Source organism: Leuresthes tenuis, unplaced genomic scaffold, assembly GCF_036924035.1.
Source record: "Leuresthes tenuis unplaced genomic scaffold, fLeuTen1.0.hap1 SCAF_56, whole genome shotgun sequence".
NCBI lineage: Eukaryota > Metazoa > Chordata > Actinopteri > Atheriniformes > Atherinopsidae > Leuresthes > Leuresthes tenuis.
In genome coordinates this window covers 399,107-405,106 of record NW_027325410.1, presented here as the reverse complement: position 1 = coordinate 405,106, position 6,000 = coordinate 399,107, and the positions used below count along the sequence as shown (strand labels likewise).

At 40.1% G+C, this 6,000-nt stretch overlaps 1 non-coding gene across 1 annotated transcript; it reads left to right on the top strand.

Moving 5' to 3' along the window:
• The first annotated feature begins 4,985 nt into the window (after positions 1–4,985).
• On the top strand, positions 4,986–5,176 carry LOC140285732 (U2 spliceosomal RNA). Its single transcript, XR_011910708.1, has one exon. It is a non-coding gene; the product is annotated as a U2 spliceosomal RNA (small nuclear RNA).
• Positions 5,177–6,000: the final 824 nt, after the last annotated feature.

Genomic DNA, 6,000 nt, shown 5'->3' with positions numbered 1-6,000 from the left:
TAGAGGACGATCTCTCTCGTTGGAAGTCCTTACCTATATCACTTATGGGGAGAGTTACAACCATTAAAATGATGATACTACCAAAAGTTAACTATTTGTTCTCAATGATCCCCATAAAACCATCTGCTACTTGGTTTAAGTCACTAGATTCATGCATCTCCAAATTTCTGTGGAAAAACAAACCACCACGTATTAGTTTAAAAACCCTACAGAAAACCAAGGACAGTGGTGAATTAGATTTACCTCATTTTCAGCACTATTCCTTAGCCAATAGGTTACAATATATATCAAAATGGTTTAAACCTTGTTGTTGTCACAGTTCCCAGAGACGTTGTAATCGTTGAGGATTCTATATTCACCCCCTCATTAGAGGCACGTGTTGCAGATTGATGACACTGAATCTTCTTCTCTGTTCATTGCTGGCATCATTCCCAGCATCGTAAGTGTTCGTGGCATTGTTAGCCTCTTCTTCTGGATCTTGATATCGAGCATCCTTTTGTATTTCTGGTTTGTAAGTCCTCTCTCTTCGTTCACCGGAGTCTTCGTCTCTTTGTCCTTGAGTTTGGTGATTTTTTCTTCTTTTGATGCCTTGACACAGTGTGACAGGTGATACCACATGGGAGATCCTTTAACTTGGACTGCTGTCCCTGTGCTGCGAAATGGCTGTGCTGCTCAAATGGTCTCTCCTTCATCATATACACAGTTATTTATACATCACCTTCCACCATGAAGCGTTGTCCCTTTTTGTTTCTCTCTTTGTTCTTAAAATGCTGTTATAAATGTCTAAACCAATCCATTAAACTAGATCATTTTGGCAGTAAAGCGATCTACGATGTGCTTGGTCGCAAAGCTGCTCATCTGTGGTAAACAGCTCTTCAGAAAGGCATTCTTCAATTGATTTCACTCATTTTATGTAATAATTTTGTGATTTCCTACAAAACTACACTTCTTCTCCCATCTGTCTGAGTATTTAATATTGTCTGGGTCCCGTTAAAACATGTATTTTTCCCATCTAATTCCTTGTTTGCTTTAAAACAAGTATTCCCCATTTTCTATCCCTTCAGTAGCCAACCAGTTTGTATGGAGTACACTGGAGCAACTTGACTGATCAGTAAAACACTGCTTTTGTTGTCAACGCAAGGCTTCCCCCGTCGGTTGTTTCACTGAGACACTACTGAGTAACTACAACTCAACACAGTTTATACACATAACATTCATATACATACTAACAAACAAACAAACAATAATTTATCGCAATTTTCTCATCTCTGTTTGAACGTACACCCAGGTAAATATTCCTGTAGTCTTCTCATACCGACTATGGACCCATTCATTGTTTAACTTCACTGTTTTGCAAATCCTAATTGAATATTACACATTGACATTGAACTTTACTGGATAAGCAGGTCTTCATTGCATTCAGCAGCCTATATGTGAGCATTTATGTGTAAGCTGTTCTTCTTTGCATTTATCAGCAGCAAGCAATTCTTCACTGCACATGCATATGTAAATAGTAAAACAATTCCAATGTGTTAGCGAAACCTTCTATATCACAGTGGTTTCTAAGGTCTATTTTAAGTTCTTTGCCATCAGTGAGATGACATTGTTTACAAAGTGTGTCAAATTATCACTGAAGATCTTTTCAGGAATTTCAAATCTAGAAATTAGTTATTTTACGCGTGATTTTGCTACTGAGAGTGCATCTGCTTGTGCACATGGAAATATTTCAGACCATTTGGTAAAAACCTCTGTTGTCACTGAGCAGAATCGTTTCCCTTAACATTAATTTAGTTCAATGAAATCTACAAAATAATGAAATAATGAAATCCAAACAAATATGTTGAAAAAGATACACTGGCTTAGGGAATTATCTTCGTTTTGGTCTTAGATTGCCCTGTGGAATGTATTTTGCACATATTTGACCTGCTAGACAAAACTTTATTCATTTATTTATTCTAAAAAAATGTTTTTAATAATTAGTAAAACCATATGCTGTAAAAACCTGGTTCATTATTGCTTCCATCCCTCCTGTTGAGACATGACATGGTCCGTGGCTCAATACTGCAGCATATTTAAACAAATTCTTTGGCAGTATGGTTTTCCTTCCGGTCATTCATACGAGTCTATTGTAGATGGCAATTGAATAACATCTAATAATGCTAAAATATTTGTAGTTTATACATTTAGCTGTGGATGTCAACATACCTGTTTTTCCAATGCTGTGTTAACACATGTACAGTTGAGAAGGCATACTGACTGTCAGTGTAAACGTTAACAACCTTTTTGTTATTTAATTTACAAGCTTCAGTTAAAGCTACCAATTCGACTGCTTGAACAGAGTAATTTTTTGGTAGTGGTTGTTTTAAGAAAACTTCAGTTTCTGTTACTACTGCAAATCCTGTAGCATTTGTGCCATCAGGGTTTTTTTCTTTGATCTGTTGAATAAATATAGTTATTTCTGCATTTTCATAACATATATCAGTTAAGTCTGGCCTGGGTAAAACACTGATGGTTATTTCTGACATGCAATCATGAGGCTTTCCATCTGTGGGGTAGGTAGCAGTGTGGATGGATTAAGTGTAGCACATCTCTCGACAACAAGGTGTGGCTGTGAAAGAAGAACTGTTATGTAGGAGAGATGTCTGGTAAAGATATTTTGTTAAGTAACCATATCACAGCCACTGCATGAGGTACCTTAAGTGTTAATGGGTGAAATAACACCATTATTGTTGATGCCTGCACTGCCAATGGCTTCTGGCCATTGATTCAAAAGTACGATCTCGTCCCTTTTTCCCCTTTCAGTGGACACTGGCCCCTAATTACCGCAATTCAGCAGGGGGTCTTTCATTAGGAGTACTGGACTCCCCCGTGCACGGTTTCAGCTCCGACCCTGGACAGCGGAAAAAACGTTGAGATCTGGTTTGAGGACCCAATTGTTGAGAAAAGTCTCTCAATGAGACTCAGAGTTGCTGGAGTCAGTTAATGCAAAGGTTTAATCTTGCAGCAAGTTCAAGAATGTGTGTGTGTATGGGTGTATGTGTGCGAACGTGTGTGAGTTTGTGTGTGTGAGAGTTTAAAGAACCTGTAATCCACAGGCAGGCCTTAACTAGTATGGCACGGGTCCAGCCTGTCTCATCTTTTTTGGAAGGTCCAGCGCTCGGCCGTAACCCTTCTGTCTGTTTGGACTCTCACATACATTCGGTTAATCATAGAAAAACGAGAACAAAACTTTTTAGCCCCTTAAATTCATAAAACAGACATGGTGCAGTTATTTCCATTGTAGAAAATAAGAGTAATCACCACCATTCCTATAAATTCTGGATATTCTAACAATCTGAATCTTTTTTAAATGTTCGATGAAGCCCTTTGCTGTTCTGTTTAGAGACTCAGCTGATCATAAACCAAGTTTTGCTCTTGAACCAAGCTTCTAAACTCTTCACCTTTTTCATTTCTCAGTTAGTATTCACTTTAAAACTGATTGAAAGAAAAATTAAATGAATGCCTATCAACAAATGTGGGATCTAAACTCTAGTGCTTCCTCTAAAATAATTTCCTTTCTCAATTCAGAAATGTGTGTGTGTAAGTCACAACACCCGTGACACCAAAACGGCTTTCTTTTCTCTCTTTTCTCTACACTCTGCACTGTGAGCACACACAACAAATCAGAAAGGCTTTTTTCTCTCTTTTCTACATTATGGACTGTGGGGACACAAAACCGCTCTCTCTTTTTTTTTTTTTGATTGTGTGCCAGGGCGTTGTCTCACGTATTAGATTATGCTTAAGATACGAATGAGTTTATCAGTCACATCAGAATCCATATATACTGATCCTCCCGTAATAAAATGGTCGGATCTTATCAAACACACTTTGTTTCTTGTGACAAGTCAGCGAAACAGCGTATACACGTCAAGACACTGAATCAAGTTTGCCACAAGAACTCATAAGTTTGGCAGTATTGCTCTGCCGTCAGCAATCATACACCCATTTTATTTTCATGAGACATGTGCAGGCACCTGTTCATCTACTGTTCTATCACTATGAATTAGTTTATCTATTATCAATAAGGATACTTCTACAACTACTATCAAAGTATGTCCGGACTTCTTATGTTGTCAGTTGCTATATATGAATAAGTGGGTTGCTACTGAAAAGCATTAAGCATGTCACACAGCCCAAACATATAACATTTCAGGACACACCACACAGTTAACAACCACAGTGAAGCGTGTCAAAGCCCAAACATGTAACATTCAACAGGACACTTACACAACACATTCAAATCAAACAGTCAGACAACATACAAGAACCTATACCCCAGCCGGCATTGCTCCCTGCCTATTTTCCTACAACTCACTATGTGTGTGCACACCTTTATTCACAAACTCTTCAACTTATACTCTTTTACCGAAGCTGCTACAGCTCGATTGGCCAAATACCCTTAGATCCTATTTCGGTGAATTTGACATCTGCCTTGCATGTAACAGATTAGCGGTTTAGCAGTTTTAATTTAGTTTGAGTGAAGGAATTCATTTTATAGCAAAATCCGAAATCGTGAAGAACTCATGGAAGTAAGCTTATTCTCGGATTCCTGAATCTTTAGATTTGCTCTTTCTTTTACTGCAAAGTACAACGTTGAGCAGCACTAATGAGTTGTTTCTATTTTTGGCAGGCTTTACCTTTGCGGATGAAGCCCTTTCTGTCTGTGCAAAAGAAATCTTGTTACTGTGCAGAGTGACTTCTCTGAGTAGAGTCGCCTTACTTGTTGCGACTGTGCCAATGTTCGAAGCTGGAGTGCAAAGTTGTTGCTTGAATGGTGCTCGCTGGAGCGTGCGGTAGTGTAAAGTTATACCATTTAAAAGGGCTGAAGAGTGCTCAGTGCAGCGGGTGGGCCGAGGTGCAAAGTGACACTATGGCCATAAAAAGAACACCGCTACAAGTGCGCATTGTGCCAGGAAGGGCCCTCGGACGTGAACCAGTGGACAGTTATCGCTTCTCGGCCTTTTGGCTAAGATCAAGTGTAGTATCTGTTCTTATCAGTTTAATGTCTGATGTGTCCTCTATGCGAGGACTACATATTAAATGGATTTGTATCAATAGGAGTTGAAAAAGGAGCTTGCTCCGTTCACTCCAAGCATCGACCCGGTACTGTAGTGCCCCTGGGAACGGTGCGCTCTCCTCTGCTCTTGTGAAAAAGCAAACAGCGGTGCAGGATGGAGGTTTCAGGGAGCCCAAGATGAAACTTTCTTTTAGTCTGCTGAGAAAAGAGAGTGAATGCGCAGTAGACTTTAACACGGCTCTGGGAGCGAGCCGAGTGCGGGCTAACCAGGCGAATTGCTTGAAAGAAACGCGATACCGAATGAGCGGTCAGAACAAAGCCTCAATACGGTGTTCCTGTGGTGTTTTTATAAAATGCGGTGAAAAAAAAGGTGTGAATGCCCCATAGAAAACTAAAAGGTGGAGCGGAAGTGTTCGGCTGCAAGAAGGTGTGAATGTCCGACTATATTTGGTGAAAAGCAGGTGAAGCAAGGTCTGAATGCCCAACCTTACATCATCAAAAGCGAGATCAGAGGTTTTTGGCTGCAAGAAGGCCATAGTTTGCCAAAAGTGGGTAAGGTGCGAATGACCGACTAAATATCAACAAAAGTGGGGGCGGAGGTCTTCGGATGCAAGTGGGTGTGAATATCCCACCATAGAAGTATGGTGGAGAGGAAGCTGTGAATGGCCGACCATAGTTTGCAAAAAGCGGGTGAGAAAAGGTGCGAATGTCCAACCATACATGATCAAAACAGGGAGCGGAGGTGTTTGGCTGCGACAAGGTGTGAATGTCCACCCATAATTAATGAAAAGCGGGCAACAAGTAGGTTCGAATGCCATACCATACATCATCAAAAGCAGGAGTGGATGTGTTCGGCTACAAGAAGGTTTGAATGTCCGAGCATAGTTTGTAAAAAGCTGGTAAGAAAAGGTTCGAATGCCTGAACATACATCATCAAAAGCAGG